A 25,263-nucleotide genomic window follows, 5' to 3' on the forward strand; every position below is an offset into this window, starting at 1 on the left:
CCCTATTGTTTTCAATGGAAAACTCAGCTTATGTCACCGCTCGTGAGAGTGAGCGTACGTCCGTGCACGCTGGCATACCCTTCACATATATGGACCTGCAAATCTTGCCTCTCAACTACTAATCTGACAATTGATTAATTAATCTATTTGTTATTCAATTATTGTTTTCTATTAACTCAATTGTCTACCTTAATAAAGACCTAATAAAACTACATTTGAACCCTCATTACATGTATATTTGTTATGTTCTAATGTGGCATTTTAATCACTATCTATGTGTCCCCATATTGCTGTTACTTTTACATCAAGTTATGTTGGTGTTTCTGTATATGTACTAAATTATGTCCATAATTACTTTGTCCACAATGTGTAACATGTATACCTACCCTGATGTTATGTGTGATGTTTTAATCGAACAACATTAAACATGCATGCATTTTCACTATGTGTTATTTTACTCAAAAACACACACATTCACACATCAATCATTACCCCTCACCTCAAATTACAAGTATAACGTACAGTACACATCTGTATGTACCTACCCTTACAAGCCCTCTAACATATTTATTAGTAAAAACACAGGCAATTTCGAACTGTACATAAACGTTTATTTTGGGCAAAAATAATAAGGGGGGGGGGATAAAAAAAAATTAAATGAGGTCGTCCAGTTGGGCAAAAAGAATAAATAAATAAATATAGCAGGGTCAGGAATATTTCCCTCCGGATCCGTGCCACCTCCTCCTGCTGCTGTTCAGTGTCTGTAGTGAAGGGATAAAAAAAAAAAAATTAATATATAACATACACAAAAGTTTGTTGTATTTGTACATAATAAAAAGTTCAGAGTTATGTGTGAAGGCCACATACATTTGTAAACTACATTGAAGATGGGTCTGCTGTAAACACAGTACTAAAAAATAATATGTTAACACACATACTGTACATAGTAAATAACATTAATTCAATTACTCCTTCATCAATGAATGTATGCTGTATCCCAATTGGTACTTTGGTTTTGGGGGACTGTCCTCTAACCTCACAATTAGCCTGTGCTATTTAAGGGTTATGACATTGTTGTGGCTTAAGCACTCCTTAGTATTTTAAATTTAGGACATTGCTGTACAAATTATAGGCCTACAGCTATGTTTGTAAAGCATGCATCCGCATGGCCTCACACACTATTACCAAAACAATCTCTACATTTAAGTTGCACCAGTGGCAGATTAAGCCTTTGGGGGGCCCGGGGTACTTTAGAGCGGGGGGCCCCCTTGCACTTGTCATTACTGGCCGCACACTGCATGGGCGAATATTATACTGTCAAAACACAGAGTAAAGGCAGAATAAACTTGGTCAATGGTTACCTGCAGGGGATATATATATATATATATATATATATATATATACACACACCACATGAAAAGCCTGTGTTTGTCCCTCTGCCCCTTACTCTGGAGGAGACCTCACAGTCCTAGTGCTGCCTCTGATTAAAAACCCTCCTATGACTAAGCTGCTGCTGCTGTTCTCCATGGACCTGAGAAGCATGTAATGAGCTCCACCAATCAGAGCTCAGCACAAACTTCTCAGCCTCTGTCCTCTGGTGCAAAGTGTCATGGGACTTAGTCAACTCCCAGAAATGCACTGCACACTTGTGCAATCAGTGTGCCTTGGCTCCCGATGCTCAGCACCATAAATCATTGTCACATTGGCAGATAGGTGAAGCTGCAGCACTACCCCACCCATGCACAAAACATTTAGCTAAAAAAAAAAAAACATAACTTAAACATTTTATTTTTAAAACATACATGACAACCACAGGGGGCCCCTAGCTAGAGGGGGGCCCAGGGGCACTGACCCCTTGCGCCTCCATTATAATCCGGCCCTGTGTTGCACATCATGCTGGGAACTGGAGTTACCCAACACCTGGAGCCACATAACTACCACACCACTAATGTCGGATATCTCATTGGATGTACTGTTATGTCAATTATTCAAGGGGTGAGGCATGGCCACACTCAAAAAAACCACCAAGGGGAGCCTTGTTCCTGGAGAAGGACAGGACACACCTCATGGTCGGCCTGCAGTGATATGTTGCAACTAATGTTGATGTTGGATACACATATGTGGTTGTTGTGATTGTTTATGTGTAGAAATGTGTAGGTCAACATTAGACACATTATTTACTTACGGCTACTTGAGCCATCCTGGTCGCCGCTGGTTGGCTGTGCAGTGGTTGGGGGGGTCAGGAGCAAGGGGGATGGTCCTGGAGTTTGGACCAAGGTAGTGGGTGTGAGTGGGGAGTGGAGAGGTTTGGGGGTGGGTGGTGGAGAGGTGTAGGGGGGTTGGAAATGGGGTGGGGAGGGGGGGGGTGGGGGTTGGGGAGGGGGGGGGTTGTGGAGGGGGTGGGGGTTGTGGAGGTGGTGGGGGTTGTGGAGGGGGAAGGGGATAGATTGGGTCTAGACAAATTATTAAATTATTAATTTACTATCGATATATTATCTCTGTGTGCAATGATAACCAATTGTGAATTGTGATCGGAATTTAGAATATACGTCTGCTGTGTGTGCGCAGGAGTGCAACCTATCCCTGTCATCTAACAGGGACAAAATCTTTAAAAAATCTTGTGATCTGCTGCAAAGGTCATCTGACAACACGCATACAGTGCGGGGCATCAATGACTATGCTTTCGGGTGTGTACACCATTTAAATTGCTGTTCGTCTGCACAATACAGGAGCAGATCCACTGTTTGATTGTCTGGCGCGATTATAACGGAGCATCTGTGCAGATTGCACGTGCACACCGGGCGATTGAGTGTCTATTTTTGTGCAGTACTGTCTGAGCGGGTTTCACACGCTGGGAAGGCTGGGCGATTGAGTGACATACCATATTATATGAAAAGCTAACTAGTATGTTGTTACCTACCTTTGTGTAATGGTGGGCAAGTGTGATCTCTGACAGACACACCTGTCACTTATATTTGTACTGACGATCGCGACCCGCTCTGGGTGACTTACCCTCCAAGATCCATGGTCTGCCGTTTGGGATAACAGCTCATAGGCGATCCCTGGCAGACATAATATTCAAACAGCAACAATAAAAACATTGTTGCAACTTGAATATAGTGAAATAAAAGTAACTTCTGTAAAGACACACTGTGCTGTCAGACACCTCTGCACTGCAGCCAGACCCTGCTATTATAAACTCCCATTCGCTGTAGCCAGATCCCGCTTACTGTCAATATCAGGCACTCTGATATAAACAGCAGTTTCCCCCACTGAGGGAATCCCTCCCTTTTAAAAATATTCTGAATCCTACACCACAAATAGGGAATATACCCCTTAAATTACCCAACACAGGATTCGAATTAAACACATCAGCCTCCATAACGATCCCCAGACTTTAGAGCCATTGGCTATACTGGGTGCATATTTTCCATTCAAGACCCCCAGAGGGGGAATCACTCTTTTCAATAATTTAATATTCCCCTGTGCATAGCAAATATGATAAAAGCTCACTGCAGAAGGGACTAATTTATTCTATTTTAAACTTTCTTATCCTACACAGAAGGCCTTTTCTGTCCCGATTATTTTAAAAGATAATAAATAAAAGCTACGTATTAATATAATAAAAATACAAACAATTGACATAGCAAGAGTGCCCCACAAAGAGAGTCCTCTTTTCTCCTTTCCATTGCCATTGTATATTCGGACTCAGGGGAGCACCACCAACTCTTCAAAATAGCTGCACCCACTTCGGGAATCAATTTTGTTTTTTAGAGACTTGGTTATAGGCCACTCAGGCCGCCCCCCCACCACAGGTGAGAACAGATCTCTCTTGATCTCCCTCACCCTAGGTGGGAAGAACCTAGTGCGGAATCCATAAACCAGATTCCTAACCACAGGGGGCCCCTAGCTAGAGGGGGGCCCAGGGGCACTGACCCCTTGCGCCTCCATTATAATCCGGCCCTGTGTTGCACATCATGCTGGGAACTGGAGTTACCCAACACCTGGAGCCACATAACTACCACACCACTAATGTCGGATATCTCATTGGATGTACTGTTATGTCAATTATTCAAGGGGTGAGGCATGGCCACACTCAAAAAAACCACCAAGGGGAGCCTTGTTCCTGGAGAAGGACAGGACACACCTCATGGTCGGCCTGCAGTGATATGTTGCAACTAATGTTGATGTTGGATACACATATGTGGTTGTTGTGATTGTTTATGTGTAGAAATGTGTAGGTCAACATTAGACACATTATTTACTTACGGCTACTTGAGCCATCCTGGTCGCCGCTGGTTGGCTGTGCAGTGGTTGGGGGGGTCAGGAGCAAGGGGGATGGTCCTGGAGTTTGGACCAAGGTAGTGGGTGTGAGTGGGGAGTGGAGAGGTTTGGGGGTGGGTGGTGGAGAGGTGTAGGGGGGTTGGAAATGGGGTGGGGAGGGGGGGGGGGTGGGGGTTGGGGAGGGGGGGTTGTGGAGGGGGTGGGGGTTGTGGAGGTGGTGGGGGTTGTGGAGGGGGAAGGGGATGGGGAAATTGTGTGGGTCCAAGCTGCACCCAGTGTCTCCAGTGTTGAAGAGGGGGTTGTGGAGGGGGTGGGGGTTGTGGAGGGGGTGGGGGTTGTGGAGGGGGTGGGGGTTGTGGAGGGGGAAGGGGATGGGGAAATTGTGTGGGTCCAAGCTGCACCCAGTGTCTCCTCTTCTTCCTCCTCCTCTTCTTCCTCCTCTTCCTCCTCCTCTTTCTTCTCCTCCTCCTCCTCCTCTTCCTCCTCCTCCTCTTCCTCCTCCTCCTCTTCCTCTTCCTCTTCCTCCTCCTCCTCTTCCGGCTGCTCCTGGGCTGCCTGGTCCCGGCGTGCCTGCTCCCGGGCTTCTCTGGCGGCTCTTGCCCGTGCTGAAATGTTCATGTTGATGGCATAGAAATCGAAGATTGGGTTTCATAAAAAAGGGGGAAAGAAAAATTCACATTAGTCATGCTCATAACCTTCAAAATTATCATTGCTGTGATATTTCAGACATTTATCATGCAAACTATTTGATATCCTACACCCAAAAACTGATCAACTACTTAAACCCCCCCCTATACACCCCCTATACACCCATATACACCCATATACCCCCCATATACACCCATATACCCCCCATATACACCCATATACCCCCCCATATACACCCATATACACCCATATACACCCATATACACCCATATACCCCCCATATACACCCATATACACCCCCATATACACCCCCATATACACCCATATACACCCATATACCCCCCATATACACCCATATACACCCATATACACCCATATACACCCATATACACCCATATACCCCCCATATACAACCATATACACCCCCATATACACCCCCATATACACCCATATACACCCATATACACCCATATATATTTCTTAGATTGACAAAACCATGTGCACTGCAGGTGAGGCAGGTGTTACTTGTGCAGAGATAATCAGATTTGGGTGGGGTTTTACACCTGCCTCACCTGCAGTGCACATGGTTTTGTCCATCAAAGAAATATTTGGCCAGAAAGAGTGAACTAGAATAAGGGCCTCAGTTCCTGCTGAAGACTGCTGAAAAATTGCCCTGGTCTTTGTCCCCCTGATGTCATATGTGTGTACATATGTTACATGTATGTTTTGAGACTAATAGAAAGGTGTGTTTGTAGATAGTGCTACACTTCAATGTCACATGTGAACACAACCATGTCTAATAACCCACATTGATATATGAAACATGCACCATTGGTGTGATGTGAGGTTATGGGCACAGTTCTGCTCATGTGAAGTATGTGATGGGACAAGAGAAAGTGTGTTTTTGAAAGAGTTGTTGTAACATGTTCCATATGATGCTACTGAAACAAGAATGAGCAAACTGTGCACATGTAGCTGGTGAGAAACTACACATCCCAGTATGCCATTCCATAGTTAAATTACTCCATAATAACCACATTGTCAAGCTATGGTGGAATGTGTAGTTTCACACCAGGTGGAGGTGCCTAATTTGGCCATGGATGATGTCATTTCTGCATAGTGATGTATGTATGTGCATTTAGTGGCCTAATGAATGAGATGAGACACTGAAATGCCTCCTAATTTAGACATGAATGTGTGTGTGGGACACATATGGCAAAAAAACATAAGAGCACCCACACTAGGAAATGTCACGTAGCTAGGGGTACCACATAGTCCCTTTAATTCCGGACACATATTAATTACACAGGTTCTGTGGCTGGCTGACTTCAAGACTCCACTTCACCTAATTTTAAACTGCCACAGAACCTGTGTAATTAACATGTGTCCGGAATTGAAGGGACTAGGTGGTAACCCTACACGTAGCACAGTGGTGCACATATCTCATGGTGATATTTGTATTTTTAAACTTGTAGGTGGACTGACTTCAAAAGTACACTGAAGAGGAAGATGACTGACCGGAACAACCACAGCATGTCCACCGGGAGCGGTCCTATGCCTGACCATTTGGAGTATACCCCCCTGGAGCAGGACTCCGTGGACGTGATTGATGTGGGGGAGATCAGGGGGATCTCCAATATGGACAGTGAGCTCCCGGCGGAGGTCTTTGATGCTCCTTTTGATGGTAAGTCACAGTAAGTCATTGTATTTAGAAAGATATTTTTTATTGCGTATGTGATGGTGACATTGTTTTCAATTCTTATCCTAGCAGAAGCAGAAAGCCAGGATGTACCGGCAGCATCTTCCTCTGCAGAGCCACAGGTGGAGCAAGTGGTCCAGCCTCTACCAAGACGTCGCCCCCAGCCCCAGCCACAGGAGACATGGGATGAGAGCCTGTTGGTGACGCTGGAGAGGATCGAGCAGCAAGGGGTGGATGCTGCGATCCGTCAGCAGCAGGTGGCGGATTTTCTGGCGGAGTGGAAGGCCACAAACAACCTGCAGGTTGAGGCCTTGAACCGCATTAATGAAACTCTGGCGGCTGGCATAGTAAGCATTGGCCAACACCTCAGCCGCCAGAATGAACTTCTTGCGGAGCAGCTGTCCACCGCCAGGTCCCTAAGGGACAATCCCCCATCTGCTGCCCCACCCCAAGCTGCTCCCCAACCTTCCACCTCGGCTGACCCTCCTGTGTCGACTAGGGGAAGATGCCGAAAGCCAGCTGAGCCAAAGGCCCCTGTCCCCAAGGCCCCATCTAAAAGGGGCAAAAAAGGGCCCAAATGAGACCTGGTTCACTTCCTATGTGGTTGGAGCCCAAAGGTTTAAATTGCACTGGACATCCGCTTCCTGAGTTGGCCATCGATCCATTTGCGTGCCATGGGCATGAAAGTTCGTATTTTGACCTCTACAAATGCAGGATATTTTTTTTTGGTGGTGTGTATCTTGCTTAGTATTCACCCTGGTTGTTGCAGTACGTAATCTGGTGTCCCCATTTCTTTCACCATTGCATTTGCAGGGTAACACATGTTTGGAGATATGCAACCTCTTGTTCTGGCTGTTTTATTATTTGTGTGTCTATTTTATTTGTTTATTTGATTTCTCACATTAAAGTGTCAAGCTGTGATGCTGAACAGCAAATAAATTTATTTTACAAATTAAATCTAAATTGTGGTATGTGTCATTTCTTGTGTGAAACAAATACTAGATTTATGTGTACTTACTGACCAGGGTATTTTTGAACATTTGTTGAAGTGTGGTCGAAGTTTCCCATGTGTAACCCTCTCCATGGCCATTCCCATGTTCCTATCCAACTTTTCCCTGCTAATTAGTTTGTGTCAGCACATGTGCAGAGCAACTTAATAGGTGAGAAAGCAGTTTGTGTGCAGGTGAGGTAGCTCCTACAGTAGTAGGTAAAAGCAGGTCCAGAACAATGCTTTCCTCATGGAGTGGGTGAGGCAGACAAACAAGGGTGAAAAGGTACATTTGTGTAGGAATGCATATGTGTCCTCCCTAAAAAAAGATGTGTGAATGGGCCAAACATGATAAATTAGCTTGTGAACAAACATGCCTAACTTTTTAAATATATATGATTTTACAGTGTCATAAGCAGATGTAGGAATCCTTTGTTAGAGAGATGAGAGTGCAATAATGTGATTGGTGGCATCTTACATCCAGAGTGTAGTCAAATCCAAATCATAGCAGATGAGATAGTGGTACAGGTCATTATTTTGGGTACTATACAAAGATTGTGTGGAAAATAGTGGTCATGGGCTTCAAACATTGCTGAAACATCCTTTGTAGGTGTTAGATGTGGTTTATGTTATTGTATCCTAAATACAAAACCTATGTTAGTATTAGAGTGAACACGTTGACACATGTCGACTTGTGTAGATTGAGTGTGCTACTGCGTAAAGTCTATGAAAGCACGTAGTGAATGTGTCTAACTGTTTAGCAAATACCTACCTTAGCGTATAAAAAGATTCTTACCTTAAATTAAACAAACCTTTAAATGTGGAGAAGTATAGAAACATAAGCTTCCAATGTGTTTGCGTGCTGTGTGTGTGGCTTGCAGGCAGTGAAATCATGGTTTGGACTTAATAGACTGCAGCATTGCTTATTACATTCAGGTGTATGTGTTTGAGTAGTAATCAGCGTTAATTAGCCAACTCAGGCGCACGCTGGCATGCGGTATCTCTAGGGGTGGTTTGAGCTGGCGGTTGGCGGCCGCCTGTTTGGTGTCCGAAATGAACGGTGCCTTAGTCGATCGTGCGGTAGTAGCACCGCTCATTTTTGGTGCACACCCCCGTGTACGCCCATATTTACGCCCATTTTCCCTCATTATTTCGGCCGCTCCCATCAACACGCCCCTATGCCGCCCCATTACCCGTACACTCGCGTACAGGTTTTTTCGCACGTTGAGACCCCGGCCGTAAGCGTTGTGGAGTGTTCGCGCCGGCGCATTAGCGTATCTGCACATGCGCAGATCATGAAAAACCCCGGGACGTACGCGTACGGCCCGGCCGCTCCAACCAGAATAAGGCCCTTAGTGCAGAGGCGTAACTATAGCACCGCAGCCCCCGCGACCACGGGGGGGCGCTATGCATGTGCGGGCGCCGGGGGGCTGCAGTGCTATAGTTAAACCCTGCCGCCCGCCGCACCAACCCCCGCAAACCCCCTCATCCCCAGTCTTTACCTGTGTTCAGTACGCGCTGGTCCCGGCTCCCTTCTTCTGCTGAGGACCACCACAAAATGGCCGCCCCCATATAGCACACAGTTCTCTGAAACTGTCTGCTGTATGGGGGCGGACATTTTGTGGTGGTCCTCAGCATCAGAAGGGAGCCGTGACCAGCACGTACTGAACCTAGGTAAGACTGCGGGGGTTGGTGCGGCGGGCGGGTGAGTGGCTGGGCGCCCTCCCTTTAACAGCGGGGGGGCGCCCAAAATGTAGTTACGCCGCTGACTTAGTGATATCCAAATATCGGCTAGGAAGGTTTAAACCTAAACTCCTGTACCAGGAAATGGTATCTTTATCCGCCGGAAACTTATGGACAAACACACAACAAATGTGGATCACTGATATACCTTTGTTAAATTATGAAGGGTACTTATGTAGTATCTGGGCTGCCGATTTAGAAATCGGATCGGATCGCATCGCATCGTATCGCATCGCATGCGACCAAATCGTATGCGATGCGATGGTCAAGATTTTTCCATAGGATTCAATGTTAAAATGGTCTGAGTCCATTTTAACATAGAATTCAATGGGAAAAAGGGGTCCTTTTCCTTTCCCCACTATCCAAGTGGGCATGGAGTTGGATATAAACCTGTGGCGAGCGTAGCGAGCCACCGAGCCCGAAGCGTGGCGAGCGTAGCGAGCCCCGCGAGGGGACACAGAATACTTTTTAAGAAATATGCGTCCCCTCGCGGGGCTCGCTTCGCTCGCCACGCTTCGGGCTCGGTGGCTCGCTGCGCTCGCCACGCTATATAAAATCAACTCTATGCCCACTTGGATAGTGGGGAAATGAACAGGACCTTCTTAACATTGAATCCTATGCAAAATCGCATCGAATCGCATCGCATCGCATCGCATCTGATTGTATGCCTTAAGGTAAGGCATACAATCACAAAATCGGCAGCCCAGATACTACATAAGTACCTTATGAAGATATCTTTAAATACTGGGATAGCACACTCAAAGTTTTACAAGCTTCTGTTAAGGCTTTCAGACTGCACTTTTTACCCGTTATTTTGCTGTTTTTTTACCGTTTTAAAACGGTAATTTGTGCAGTCTGAAAGGTGCAGAGTGAATTTACCGGTTCTATTGAACTGGTATTTCTAAACGGTAATAAAGCAGGGTCCTACCCGTTTCAGACCCGTTTTTTTTACATCCACTGTTTTCTATGGGTTAAAACGGGTTCAGTGTTGTGAAGGAACAAAAACTGCATTGAAATACCGTTTAAGGACATGCGGTGTGAAAGGGGTGTTAACTGGCATACCCGTTTTTAGAAACGTTTTAAAATACCTGGTCAAAGCCAGTTTTGCGGTCTGAAAGCAGCATGTATTACAGGAAGTACGTGTTAAGACCCGATATAGAGCGTACATCTCTCAGAAGCAACACAGCTATTTTGATCCAGACGAGTCAGGCAGATGTCTGAAATGTGGCCACCATTCCGCTACGTTCTTTCATAATGTCTGGGCCTGTGGACACATAAAAATCTACTGGCATAAGTTAATCAATTATAATAACAACACATTCTCACTTAAAATCTTTATACACCTTATTCCTTTGCTATTTGTAAATTGAGATGTTTGGGATCTGTCCACGGGTTCAGTGCCGTCTTTCCCATTGGGCACGATGGGCAGTTGCCCGGGGGCCCTAGGACCTAGGGGCCCCCGGCCCAGCCCAATGGGAAAGATGGTGGCCGGGGTCCGGGAATCCGCTCACCCTCGCTGGGGGATCCGGGCAGGGGGATCAGGGTGGTGGCGGTAGCTAGAAGCCTGATTCGGCGAAGCTCTATTTGCCGGCGGGGCGGGAAGCGCTGTTGCATTTGAATAGACTGGCCGGACGCTGATTGGCTGAATTCAGAAAATCAGCATCCGGCCAGTCTTTGAAAAGGCAACAGCGCTTCCCACCCCGCCGGCAAATAGCGCTTCACCTCCTAGCTAGCAGTGAATTTAATTTCGGGGGTCCGTGTGCCGGGGTTCTGATCACCCTCACTGGGTGATCCGGCAGGGGGATCAGGGCATCGGTGGCGGTAGCTAGGAGCCCGAAGCGGCGAAGCGCTATTTGCCGGCAGGGGGGGCGAGAAGCGCTGCTGCATTTAAAATGACTGGCTGAATGCTGATTGGCTGAATTCAGCCAATCAGCATCCGGCCAGTCTTTTCAAATTCAACAGTGCTTCCCGCCCCCGCCGACAAATAGTGCTTCGCCGCTTCGGGCTCCTAGCTACCGCCACCGATGCCCTGATCCCCTTCCCCAGCGAGGATGGTCGGATCCCCGCCACCCGGCCACCATCTTTCCCATTAGCGCTATTTGCCGGTGGGGCGGGAAGCGCTGCTGCATTTGAAAAGACTGGCCGAACGCTGATTGGCTGAATTCAGCCAATCAGCGTCTGGCCAGTCTTTTCAAATGCAACAGCGCTTCCCGCCCCGCCAGTTAATAGCGCTTTGCCACTTCAGGGCAGGCTCCTAGCTACCGCCGCTGCCCTGATCCCGCTGCCCGGATCCCCCAGCGAAGATGATCGGATCCCCGGCCGCCGGAAGCTGACTGGCTGCCGCACGGAGCCAGAGAGGTGAGGGTTGGGGAGGTGACTGTGGGCTCCTGGGCAAACTAATTTTTTTGGGGGGGGGGGGGTCCAGTGAACTAGGTTGCCCAGGGGCCCTTCCTAATGTTAAGACGGCCCTGCACGGGTTCAGGTCATCTGATCCCCTCCTTAACTATTTTGCTCACAATGGCTAAAAAAAGCAATTTTGAATTCATGGATAACCAAACACACCCCTTCCCTAGCAGATCTGGACATTCTACTCATGAAATACTTGTATTTTGAGAGATATAATGCAATGACAACTGTACATATATCACTTTCCTCTTTTATTCGTAAATAGGATCCATAAAGTTCATCCAAACCGCATGAAGTGCGGATGCAAATTCTTAAAGACATTGACGTTGTTCTCACTGGTAGATGAGACCTCTAAAGGCGATGTCAAGATCCACACTGTAACCATAGTTAAATGCGAGATGGAGAGAATTTGCTAAGAAAACCTATAGCTGCCCACTCCTCAAGCGAATTACTGACAGTATATCTCACCGAAATCATGGAATATACTTGAGTAAACCCCCCCCCCCCCGCGCGCCTCATCCCCGCCCTCTTCCTGCCGCCCCTCCCCTACTTATACGAATCCAGTTATGTTCCCTCGCAGTTGGCTTAAGTTAAATTATGTGAAGACATAAGTTGGTCTTTGTTTTCCTATCTAGATGTACGGATAACAGTTAATTTATGGTATTTTGTTTTAAAAAATTGCAGAACCACACTCAGGGCCTTATTCGAGTTCACTCTTTCTGACAAAATCCTTCTTAGATGGACAAAACCATGTGCACTGCAGGGGGGCAGATGTAACTTGTGCAGATCTAATTAGATTTGGGTGGGGTTGTACTTCAAAGTGAGATCTATATTGCAGTGTTAAGGCCCCCATACACTATACGATTTTGGGACGATTTCATCCGATTTCGGCACTTTGGGCCGATAACCAGATGAAATCGCCCCAAAATCGCAGGTGTGTGATATATGATCCGATCCGATGCGCGGTCCCGTGCGCATCGGACCGGATCAGGGAGGTCGGACGGTCAGCACATAAGAGCATCCGACCTCCCTGTATGCTATGCATATGCCTGCCCACCTGTCAGGCATATGCATGCAGACACCGGGGGGCGGGGGTGCACGGCGGGCAGACACACTGACCTGGCCGGGCAGCTGTGATCAGAAATAGCAGCGGCAGTAGTGGGGGCGGGCGGCGGCAGTAGTGGGGGCGGGCGGCAGCTCACAAATAAGTTCCCGGCGGGTGATGCTGACCTGGCCGGCATGCTGTGGTCACAAATAGTAGCGCTGCCGCTGCGGGACGCACAGTGGCGGCTATTAGATTTTCAAAATAGCTGTCAAATGACCGGTCGTTCTGTGATTGGCTGAGAGCTCTCTCAGCCAATCACAGAACGGCCGGTCATTTGACAGCTATTTTGAAAATCGAATAGCCGCCACTGTGCGTCCCGTCCCGCAGCGGCAGCGCTGCTATTTGTGACCACAGCATGCCGGCCAGGCACTACTGCCGCCGCCCGTTCCCACTACTGCCGCCGCCCGTCCCCACTACTGCCGCCGCCCGCCCCCACTACTGCCGCCGCCTGCCCCCACTACTGCCGCCGCCCGTCCCCACTACTGCCGCCGCCCGTCCCCACTACTGCCGCCGCCCGTCCCCACTACTGCCGCCGCCCGCCCCCACTACTGCTGCCGCCCGCCGCCCGTCCCCACTACTGCCGCCGCCCGCCCCCACTACTGCCGCCGCCCGCCCCCACTACTGCCGCCGCCCGCCCCAACTACTGCCGCTGCCCGCCCCACTGCTCCTCACCGCCCTGCAGCTCCCCATTTGTTTTACATGTGATAAATCGCAAGCGATTTATCACATGCAAAATCTGGCTCATCAAGTGCCAAATTTTATGTGAGCCTCCTGGGGAGCTGCCGGGCGGCTCACAGGAGAATTGGGTCCGACTTGTCCTAAGGACAAGTCGGCCTAATGTATGGGGGCCTTTAAAATAAAGCAACCAGTATTTACCCTGCAAAGAATCACCAAAAAATCACCAAATCTATTTCTATCTGCACATGTTACATCTGCCCCCCTGCAGTGCACATGGTTTTGTTCATCTAAGAAGGATTTTGTCAGAAAGAGTGAACTCGAATAAGGCCCTGACAGAGACTTTCTGGTATCAAAAGTATTATTATAGACCAAATCACTTTAATTGTAATATTTGTTAGATTTACATAATTTGTTAGTTAATGTTTATGTGGAGCGACTTCTATATTTCGTGTTTTGTATGGCATGTACATTTAAAAAAAAAAAATATCTATATTTGAAAAAAACAACTTCTGTGAGCACTGTATACAAAAGCAGAGCTACTACTGTGAACAATGTGTCATAAGCAGCACTACTCCTGTGGGCACTGTGCGCATAAGTGAAGCTACTACTGTGAACAATGTGCACCTGTAAGCAGTGCCAGATTAAGCCTTCGCAGGGCCCGGGGCACTTTAGACAGGGGGGCCCCCAGTGGCAAACGCAGGATTTTCAGAAGGGGGTTTCCAGAGGGGCGGAGCAAAGCACGGAGATGGACACTTAGGTGACCCAGTATATGCTGAGTCAGTTAACGTATTATAGATAGACCAAATGTATATAAATAATAATAATAAAAAAAATATATATATATATACACATACATACATATACATACATACAGGTGGCGTCAACAGCAGTGTAGACCCCTGGGTATAGCAATGTAGGGTAGGGGTGGAGAAACTTTGATGTACCACGGGTGATATTATATCAACCGCTCAGCATGTAGGGCCTGGATTAGTAATTTCCACTAATTACCCCTTTACTGCACAGATGGTGGGAAATGGGGTAGGAGAAGGGGGCATTGGGCTGAATGAAGGGGCCCTGATCCATAACTTCCAGGGTGTAGAGGATGTTTAATATGCAGAGGAGGGGTGTATATTGGGCTTATTATTCATAATTTTCTGGTGGGAGGACAGCTTGCTTGACTGCAGATATCTCCAGTTCCCGGAAATAGATTTCTTAGATTTTAATGGAATTAAAAACTAGAGAATCCCACCTACCGAATGGTATTGGGGACTAGGGGATCAAAGATCAGGAGGCAGAGCAATCTGCCAACAAGTATATAACTACATACCAGGTGTGTGTAGCTGGAGCAGTAACCAGCTGCTGGTAGGCTGATATCTCTGGTTTTGGGAATAGTAGAGACAAGCTACTAGTGTCCCTCAAAGGGGGAGAGTCCCAGCTTTTGGAATATATGCTCTGCAAAACCCCAAGTCAGACAGAACCTTAAATATCTGACTGGGAAGAGCAATTAACAGGCTTGGATGGGGACCACTAGTTTGAAGTCAGATATCTCCGGTTCCCAAGGGCCGATTTTTACAATTCTTGTACCCATGGAAAGAGGGGAGCCTCAGCTTTCAGCCTAGGGCCCTTAGACTCCTGGGGGGGTTTCTGGGTACTCAGAACCCCCCCCCCCCCTGCGTGCGCTACTGGCCCCCTTGCACTTGTCATTACTGGCCACAAACTGCATGGGGGAATATTACACTGTCAAAATACAGAATAAAGGCAGTATAAACTTGGTCAATGGGTAACTTCAGGGAATATATATATATATATATATATATATTTATATATATATATATACACACACACACATACATACATACATACATACATACGGGATGCAGTTACAATCCCGGTGGTCGGGATCCCGGCGTTCAGAATCCCGACGCCGGAATCCCGACCACCGAAATACCGACACATTCTCCCTCCGTGGGTGTCCACGACACCCCTGGAGGGAGAATAAATTAGTGTGCCGAGCGTAGCGAGGCACCGGGCCCGCTGCGTGGCGAGCGCAGCGAGCCCGCAAGGGGGGGCGATCCACGTCCCCCCCTTGTCGGCATTTCGGCTGTCGGGAACGCCGGGATCCCGACCGCCGGGATTCAATACTGAATCCATACATACATACCACATGAAAAGCCTGTGTTTGTCCCTCTGCACCTTACTCTGTAGGAGACTTCACAGTCCCAGTGCTGCCTCTGATTAAAAAACCTCCCATGACTAGGCTGCTGCTGTTATCCATGGGCCTGAGAAGCATGTAATGAGCTCCACCAATCAGAGCTCAGCACAAACGTCTCAGCCTCTACACTCTGGTGCAAAGTGTCATGGGACTTAGTCAACACCCAGTAATGCACTGCACACTTGGCTCCCAATGCTCAGCACCATTAATCATTGTCACATTGGCAGATAGGTGAAGCTGCAGCACTACCCCACTCCCATGCACAAAACCTTTAGCAAAAAAAAAATATATATATATATTTTTTTTAAAAATACATGCCAACCACAGGGGGCCCCTAGCTAGAGGGGGGCCCAGGGGCACTGACCCCCTTGTGCCCCCATTATAATCTGGCCCTGCCTGTAAGGACTCTGATTATTGAAGAGGGGGATAAAAGGAGGATGTAATTATAGTGTCACCAAGTCTCTGATGAAAGACATTGGGTGACATTCTATGATTTGCGGGGGGGGGGGGGGGTTTGCAATTTTTTTCGCAAAAACGGCCGAAATCGCATGTTTTTCCATTTTCGGATATTTAATGAGCTTCGAAAATGTGAAAAAAGTGTGGGTACTCTTTACCTAGAAGGGCGCCAGCGATTGAAATCGCGGTCGTCGGGGGTAAAAATCGCGGTCATCGCGGTCATCGCGGGCATCGCGGGTAAATCGGGATGGCTGCGATGACCGCGATCACCGCGATTTTCCCATAGGGAACAATGTTAAAACGGCAGATTGACCGCGATTTTACTGTTAAATGCCTCAATGGACCCGATTTGGGGCCAAATAGGCCAAATTAACCCTGAAATGTCCCCCCCAATTTTTAACGCCACCCCACGATCCACGCCAACCCGAAGCGTGGCGAGCACAGCGAGCCCGCGAGGGGCGGCGGTACGCGTCCTCCGACCTTTTCATGCCCTACTATCCACTAGGGCGTGGTGTGAGAATATAATAGTGTGGCGAGCGCAGCGAGCCACCGAGCCCGAAGCGTGGCGAGCGCAGCGAGCCCCGCGAGGGGACGCGGATACCTTCACAGTTATGCGCGTCCCCTCGCGGGCTTCACAGGTGTCCGTGGCGAGGCGGACACCTGTGAAGCCCGCGAGGGGACGCGTCTACCTGTGAAGGTATCCGCGTCCCTTCGCGGGGCTCGCTGCGCTCGCCACGCTTCGGGCTCGGTGGCTCGCTGCGCTCGCCACACTATTATATTCTCACACCACGCCCTAGTGGATAGTAGGGCATGAAAAGGTCGGAGGACGCGTACCGCCGACCCTCGCGGGCTCGCTGCGCTCGCCACGCTTCGGGTTGGCGTGGATCGTGGGGTGGCGTTAAAAATTGGGGGGGACATTTCAGGGTTAATGGGCTCTGTGGCCCATTTAACATTGATTCCTATGGCCAAATCGGGTGGATTGAGCCATTTAACAGTAAAATCGGGTCCATCGCGCCTTTTAACATTGATTCCTATGGGAAATCGGGAGCATCGCGTCGCGGGCATCGCGGGTACATTTATGGCCGGCCGCGACGCGACCGACGCGATTTCCATGTTTAACATTGGTTTCAATGGGAAATCGCGGCCATCGCGTCGGTCGCGTCGCGGCCATACATAAATGTACCCGCGATGCCCGCGACGGGCGCCCTTCTAGGTAAAGAGTACCAAAGTGTGATTTTGGCCAACAAGTTGGACACACTGGAAATGCGATGGCTGCTTTTCGCAGCACATCGCATCCAGATGTTTTCACATTAAAAAGTATACAAATCGCCTATTTAATGGTATGCGATTTGTATAAACTGTGTCTATAATTCGCCACAAAATCAGACCAGGTTCTGATGGGCGAATTAGCCAGAACCCTGCACAGATCATTGCGATCTGTGCAGGGTTCTGGTGTAAAAAAAAGTTTAAACAGTTAAAATAAAAAAAAAACCAGCGCGGGGTTCCCCGCCAGAGCATAACCAGCCCAGGGCTCATTGAGCCGGTGCTGGTGACATAAAATCAGGGTCCCCGACAAATAGAGGTCCCCTTAATTTAATGAAACCAGCACCAGGCTCAAGGTCCGGCGCTGGTTCCCGAAATACGGGGGACAAAATGACTAGGGGTCCCCCGTATTTTAAGAACCAGCACCAGACCCAACCAGCCAGCAGGGTAATGCCACAGCCGGGGGACACTTATTATATAAGGTCCCGCGGCCAAAGCATTATCCCTCTGGCTGGTCAGCATGGGCAGGGGTCCTGGGGAAGTGGGGACCCCCCCAATGAAGGGGTCCCCCCCCTCCAGGACTTACCAGCCCATGCTGAAAGTCCGGGGATGTCCCCGATGCCCCTGGGCGGTGGGCATCGGGCTGATGCAAAGTGTAAAAAAAAGATTAAAAACTATTGTTTTCTACTGTAGAACTATGAGTCCCAGCAAGCCTACCCCGCATGCTGGGACTTGGAGAACCACAAGTCCCAGCATGCGGGGCATTAAAGGGCCCGCTGGCACTTGTAGTTCTACAGTACAAAAAATAGTTAAATAAAACACACTGACACCCTGAAAAATAAAAGTTTAATACATACATAACACACACACTGATACTTACCTACCTTGAGCCCGTAGGTCGGTCCCTGGATCCTGGGTCCGGGGTCCGGTGCTCCTGGACAGAAGAGTCCGGTTCCGGGGCCTTGGTCCTGGTTCCAGGGCTGGTCCGGGGTCCTGGGCTCCAGGGCTGATGTCTCCGGGGTCCAGGATCCGAAGTAGTCCAAAAGGGGTTCCTAAGGAAGGAAATCCTAATCACCTGGTCCCCGGCGACGACCTCGGCATCCTCTCCGGCAGACGCGCTGCTCCCGGCTGGTACCCGCTCACGGACTGGAGAGGCGCAGAGATGTTTCATCTTCCGCGCCTTTCCTCCGAATGATTCTATTGGCCGCCTAGAATTAGGTGGGTGGTGCGTTATCAACAGCTGCTGGCACTGGGCACTGGGTTGTCAAGCCCAATTATTTGGAGGAAAAAAACAAAGAGAAATGTGCCAGCGCTGGCTGAACCAATATATAGACCAGACAGTTTCTCAAATAAAAAAGGAAATACATATAAAAATACATATAAAAGCAAAGACATAAAACACTTCTAACTAAAATATAATATGCTAATGAGCAGGGAAATTATTTAGATGTTATAATCATGCATTGTGGAGCTCCATATATAATGGCTTTCTTGTTGAATGAAAGAAATTTTGGGTACTTGTGTAGTTTCACGGCGCCACCGCGCGCACAGTGAAACTTTGAAACTTGGCAGTCTGCCAGACTCTGTGTTTACTGTGCGCGTGCCGCTCTAGCTGTTCTCAGCGCAGCGCGTGCCTGCTTTACATATGTAATATACATTATCAGCGTAGGGCTGGGCAGCAGCAGCGCACGCTGCACAGCGCTGACAGGTCACTGTGGTACTTGTAGTTCCACAGTGAAATAGGCAGTCCTGCGCACCACTGACAACCCAGAAATTTAGACGCTAAAGTGTCTAAATCCAGAGACTCCCTGAACTGGACACCCCGGCAATTTAGACGTCTAGATTTAGACGTCTAAATCCAGACTCCCTGCAAACCGCTAAGATGGGGGCATCTAAATTTAGACGCTAAAGCGTCTAAATTTAGTAGGGTCTAGGGGTACACTATTAAACCTGTTCACAATGACACTAGTCGACGTAACAGCTGTCGACCTTGTTAATTCCACTATCCACTATCGAGCGCAGCGAGCCTGCGTGGGGCAGCGGTACGCGTCCTACGACCTTTTCATACCCCCACTATCCACGTCGGCGTGGAATTGACTCTATAAAGTGTGGCGAGCGCGGTGAGCCACTGAGCCCGAAGCGTGGCGAGTGCAGCGAGCCCCGCGAGGGGACGCGGATACCTTCACAGGTATCCGCGTCCCCTCGCGGGCTTCACAAGTATCCGCGTCCACTCGCGGGGCTTGTTGCACTCGCCACGCTTCGGGCACACTTTATAATAGCAACTCTACGCCAACGTGGATAGTGGGGGTATGAAAAGGTCGTAGGACGCGTACCGCCGCCCCTCGCAGGCTCGCTGCGCTCGCCACGCTTCGGGTTGGCGTGGATAGTGGAATTAACAAGGTTGACAGTTGTTACGTCGACTAGTGTCATTGTGAACAGGTTTAATAGTGTACCCCTAGACCCTACTAAATTTAGACGCTTTAGTGTCTAAATTTAGATGCCCCCATCTTAGTGGTTTGCAGGGAGTCTGGATTTAGACGCTTTAGCGTCTAAATTGCCGGGGTGTCCAGTTCTGGAGTCTGGATTTAGACGCTTTAGCGTCTAAATTGCCGGGGTGTCCAGTTTACGTGCCCCCGTTGTCAGTGGTGTGCAGGACTGCCTATTTCACTGTGGAACTACAAGTACCACAGTGACCTGTCAGCGTTGGGCAGCGTACGCTGATAACGTAGCTTACATAAGGAAAGCAGCCACGCGCTGCGCTGAGAACAGCTAGAGCGGCACACGCACAGTTAAACAGAGCATCTGGCAGGCTGGCAAGTTTCAGACACAGACTGTTAGCGCGGTGGCGCCGTGAAACTACACAAGTACCGAAATTTGAATAAAGATGTATATTACAATTCAATGTTGTCTGGTATTTTTGTTCACCAGAATGGGGTGATGATAGGGTCCCAAATAAAGTTCCCTTGTTGGGATAGAATTTTCTCCCTATTGGGCGTCTTACGCTGGATGTTAGGAATATTGCAGGTATCCCATATAGTATTTGTAATGCAATCAGATCAGGAGGTTATGGACGTCAGTGGGAGTAGGGACATCACTTCATAGCAGATGGATATGCGGTCATTCAGATAGCTCAACGCGTTTCCCCGGATGTTCACTGTCCGGCTTGCTCAGGAGCAAGCCGGACAGTGAACATCCGGGGAAACGTGTTGAACTATCTGAATGACCGCATATCCATCTGCTATGACCACCACTTTTTTGTTTGTATTTCTATTGCTGGTGGACCTAAGGGTGAAGGTCTTGGTGTTTTTTGGGCTGCATTGGTGAAATCTGCGCCGTAGTATTTGAACCAAAACTTTTCTGTACCAATGTGTCAAAAGCGGCACTACTCCTGTGGGCACTGTGTGCATAAACTAATCCTGTGGGCATTGTGCGCCTAAGCAGTGCTACTCCTTTGGGCATAAATGGTGTTACTCCTGTGGGCATTGTATTTATATATGGCACTACTCATTTAGGCATTGTGTGCATAAGCGGCACTACTTCTGTGAGAATTGTGTGCAAATTTGGTGTGACTCCCATAGGTATTCTGTGCATAGATGGCGATACTTCTGGAAGCATTGTGTACATGCTGCTACTTTTGTGGGCATTCTGTGCGTAATTCTGTGAGCATTGTGTGTGTGTGTAACCGCAGTGGCGTAACTATAGCTTCGCAGCCCCCCGCGGTGGCGGGGAGGTGCAGAGAAAGTTTGGGAGCCAGGGGTCTGCGGGGCTATAGTTACCCGATGCTGTCTGCCGGTACCTGCCTGCTGTGCCGTCACAGTCCCGTCTCTCCCAGCGCTAGCTCCTGCTTCTATAATAAAAACTGACACTTAGAAAATGGCTGCCCCCATAATCATCCATTCGCAGGCGGGGATAAATCATTAGATGGTCAGGGAAATGCACGGAGGACCGAATCAATAAGACTAAGGTCCTATGTGTGCAAGTGCTGCTACTCCTGTGGGCATTATGGGGCAGATTCTGGTTCACACGGAGTGAACCGAATTCGGCCCTTGCCCCGATGGCAAAACCCAACTGCAAATGGCCTCTGGCGATTTACACTGTCGACGGGCCATTCACAGTGTGGAGGGAAGGATGGGAGGGGGGCGCAGTGGGGGGGCTGGGACATGGGAATGTCCAACGTTTCATGGACATCCCTATGAAAATGCTGGGCATTCCCATGGGTACGTGGGCAGGCTGCTGCCTGTCGGGGGTGGGCGGCTGATGTCACAAGACGTCAACCACCGCCCTGTTTCCGTCCTGGCTGCCGTAAATATATTTGCGAGGGCAGGAGAAATCATTCGATGGTCGACGACTATGATGATGATTTCTCCTGCTGCGGGCACATGCGAGGAGATATGTCTTCGCAACACATCTCCTCGCGTGGTTGCAAGGGGAAATGATGGCGTGGGGGGGATTCGCCTGGCCAGTGTCACATGGTCTCGGTAAGCTGTGACCTTCGCAGCTTACTGAGTCAATTAGAATGACCTTGTTGGAATTATGTGAGTAAGCGGCGCCGCTCCAGTGGACATTATGTGCATATGCGCAGCCACTCTTGTGGGCATTATGTGCTTAAACGGGTCTACTCCTCTGGACAGTATAAACCTTATTCTAATTCGCATAGGGGGACCGATGATTTGAATCTGCACATTTCTGTGCATAGTGCATACAGCGAACTACATGTTCGCTGTCCCGATCGCACCTAGCTGTGTGGTCCAGAGGCATGGGGTCGGCGACATGGGCACAGCCCATGGGGACATCCAGTTTTTTAATGGGCGTCCCCATGCAAATAGCCCAGTGACGCGGATGCAGGGGGCAGGCAGCTGACATCAGCACATGCGCACAGCATCTATTCCCTGCTGCCATGCAGTAATGCAGCACTAACAGGGGGGACTCCCAACTGCCCCCACCGCAGGACCGTGCAAAAATAGGGACAGTTGCGAGGTATGCAGAAAATCTTTGCTATCTGTAAGGGGGCTGCGGGGGTCATGTCGCTGCACTGGACCGCTGCGGGACCTGCCTTACCCCTCCGCTTGACTCCTCCTCTAGCATCCTCATAAACTGTATGCTATAAGGGGGTGGACATTTTGTGAGAGTCACTGGAGACAAGTCCCATCCACAGACCCGGTGGCGGCAGCGGAGGGGTAAGCAGGTCCCAGCAGACAGCAGTGATGCAGCACAGCGATAGGCCCCACAGATCCCCGGCACCCACACTTACACAGCGCCTCCCCACCACTGTGAGGCTATTGTTACACCACTGCATGGATATTTCATGGATCTATGTGCAATTCCTATCTGCGTTTTAGAACAGTAACCATAGTCCCTATGCGCACCTCATGCTCAGACTGAAAACATTGATTGCGTCCGATTCCAGCACTGCATCCGATGCCAGCGCTGCGTCCTCTGCATCTTTTAAATAAAAATCTTGATTATTTCATCGTTTAAAGTATGCCATCCATCATTTTCACAATGCAATGGAAATCAGACTAAGCAGGTTAGTTCAGATCGGTATATAGTGGCAGGGTTCCCATCACGCCTGCCACAAACCGCAGACTTGTTAATTCATTCCCAGCAATACCTAATAAAGCAATAAAATTACTATAAAAATACATTTTGTACATCAATTTGTGTAATTTCAGCTGTGGGAATACAAACATGTCTCTGTGTAAAAGTAATGTGTCTGTGTCTCTACCTGTTAAATCATCTTGTACATGTTGAATTTCAAAGAATATTTGGAATTATTCCAATGAGGATGAGCTAATATTGTTTGATGATATTAGCACTGATGAGGGTGAAGAATCTAATGAGGTAAATTTCCAGCTGTAAAGAGGATTAACAACACTGTGAACTGCCTAAAGCCCATTAGTAGTTTGTTTTGTGGGGGGACAAAATGTGTCAGGACCCGTCCTTGAAGTGCTTGGTTTATGACACTGTGCTTGTGCATGTAAAAGGAAAATGCCACCTTGCACTATTTTTGTTTTTATTATGAGCTGTATTTGGGGGGCATTGGGGATTGCCATTTTTGCATAGACATGTTTATTGGTTATTGCTAATACATTACTAATTTGTAACACATTTTCAACAAAAATAACTGCATGTATGTTTGCTCCATTGCTCTTTTGCTTAGTTTAGCCTTGAAAAAGAAACCTATAGGGTTTTGAAACGCTTTGGCGAGGAGGAGAGAGGGTGAACCACAGAGGATCTAACACCAGGTGCGAGCTGTTGCACGCCGTCCGGGTGTCCCTGCACCCGGACGGACGGCTCGCTCTGTGTCATCTGACGCTGCAGACGCAGCGTCATCTGACGCGGCGGGGGACGCTGCCGAGCAGCGTCCCAAGCCTCGCTCTGAGGCTAAGCGTCGGGGCGTTGCTAGGCAACGTCCCCGAGCTTCCGCCCGGCAGCCAGCAACGCGCGCGCCTGACGTCAGTCAGGCGGCGTGGAATTTGAATAAATAGCCGGCGTCTGCTGGGCACAGACGCCGGTTATAGCTTTTGCTGCACTTTGCAGAGTCTGCTCTCCGGTCCCCTGGGTCCTTGGTCCCAGTTACCTTTCCAGGTCATTCCCTGCCGCAGACTTCCTGGTCTTTCAGCCTGTCAGCTGGTGTCTGCCCTTGGATTCCAGTGTTCCAGCATTCCCTGGACTCCTCAGCTGTTTTCCATCTTCAGCCTGTGAGCCTGCAGTGGACCCACAGCTTCCATCTTAAGTGGGTCACGTAAGTGCTCCAGTGGAGCCCTGGTCTTATCTTCCTTTGGCCCTCCGTGGCCTCGCCCCTCTGTGGGATTTTCCTTGTAATCCTCTTTTGTCTCCTTGTCCCTGTCCTTCGGTGGTATTACCTTGCCCCCTACTGTTGTTAGTGTTCCGGTTAGGCAGGAGTGTCACCATTTCTCCGTATCCCTGCTTTGGGAGTCACGGTCCCTGTGGAGTGTTTTTGGGGACTCCCTTATACCCACTGGTGTCTGCGACTAGGTCGCACTCCCCGTCATGGCCTGGTGCCGGCAGTTAGGGGCCCATTTCCAGTTAGGTCCAGTAGTCAGCTTATCCTCTTGAGTGTTCCCCGTGGCGATCGCTTACCCCTTGTCACCACATAAGACCTGGCTGCATCGGGGTCGGAGCGGGCTTAACTCGCTCCTTCGAACGCGGCGGCCACAGGTGAAGCCTAGCCCCGCAGGGGTTTGCCACCTGCCTCGGGGACTCAACAGAGAGAGTGTAGGACCCGCTGTGGCCGTCCTAACCGGCGGTCCCGGCTGTGGGCTCACGCCTTATCATCTCTCCGTCTGGAACCCGTATTGTCCCTGGTGCCCAAGCCAGGGCAACATAACACGAGCTTCCAGGGATGCCTGCTTTATACCATCTGCTCTTTTGTCTACACTTGTGTTGTGGACCAACACACTCGGTGAGAGTCCATTGTGCTATAACCCTGATTTTATGTTGTCATTTTATGAATAAAAAAACGGTATTACACCATACCAGTCTTTTTCTCTATATCTATACTCACTGGACAAATCTGAAGCCTTCACGGTGACGTTACTGCCCCCTGAGGATGCGCTAATTGTCTGCCTTAAAAAGCAGACCACCTTGAAGGGTACGGGTCCAGTCAATTACATACAGCTTGGAAAGAGTGTTACATCAGTTTATCAAAGTGTAATACACTATTGCACGGGTGTCAAACACAAGGCCCGCGGGCCAAATCCGGCCCGCCAGACCTTGTCATGTGGCCCGCGCGAGGAGATAGCAGGCAGGGCAGTGTG

Source organism: Crinia signifera, chromosome 8, assembly GCF_055691185.1.
Source record: "Crinia signifera chromosome 8, ASM5569118v1, whole genome shotgun sequence".
NCBI classification, from domain to species: domain Eukaryota; kingdom Metazoa; phylum Chordata; class Amphibia; order Anura; family Myobatrachidae; genus Crinia; species Crinia signifera.